The sequence below is a fragment of the Bison bison genome, unplaced genomic scaffold (genome assembly GCF_000754665.1).
Source record: "Bison bison bison isolate TAMUID 2011002044 unplaced genomic scaffold, Bison_UMD1.0 scf7180017864239, whole genome shotgun sequence".
Taxonomy (NCBI): Eukaryota; Metazoa; Chordata; class Mammalia; order Artiodactyla; family Bovidae; genus Bison; species Bison bison.
In genome coordinates this window covers 7,669,387-7,669,865 of record NW_011494811.1, presented here as the reverse complement: position 1 = coordinate 7,669,865, position 479 = coordinate 7,669,387, and positions in this window count along the sequence as shown.

The following is a 479-nucleotide window of genomic DNA, read 5'->3' as shown; positions in this document are numbered from 1 at the left end:
TATTCAGGTATGACCTAAATCAAATCCCTTATGATTATACAGTGGAAGTGAGAAATAGATTTAAGGGACTAGGTCTGATAGACAGAGTCCCTGACGAACTATGGATGGAGGTCCATGACATTGTACAGGAAACAGGGATCAAGACCATCCCCAAGATAAAGAAATGCAAAAAAGCAAAATGGCTGTCTGGGGAGGCCTTACAAATAGTTTGTGAAGAGAAGAGAAGCCAAAAGCAAAGGAGAAAAGGAAGATCTACCCATTTGAATTCAGAGTTCCAAAGAATAACAAGGGAAGATAAGAAAGCCTTCAGTGCAAAGAAATAGAGAAAGACTAGAGATGTCTTCAAGAAAATTAGAGATACCAAGGGAACATTTCATGCAAAGATGGGCTTGATAAAGGACAGAAATGGTATAGACCTAACAGAAGCAGAAGATATTAAGAAGAGGTGGCAAGAATACACAGAAGAACTGTTAAAAAAA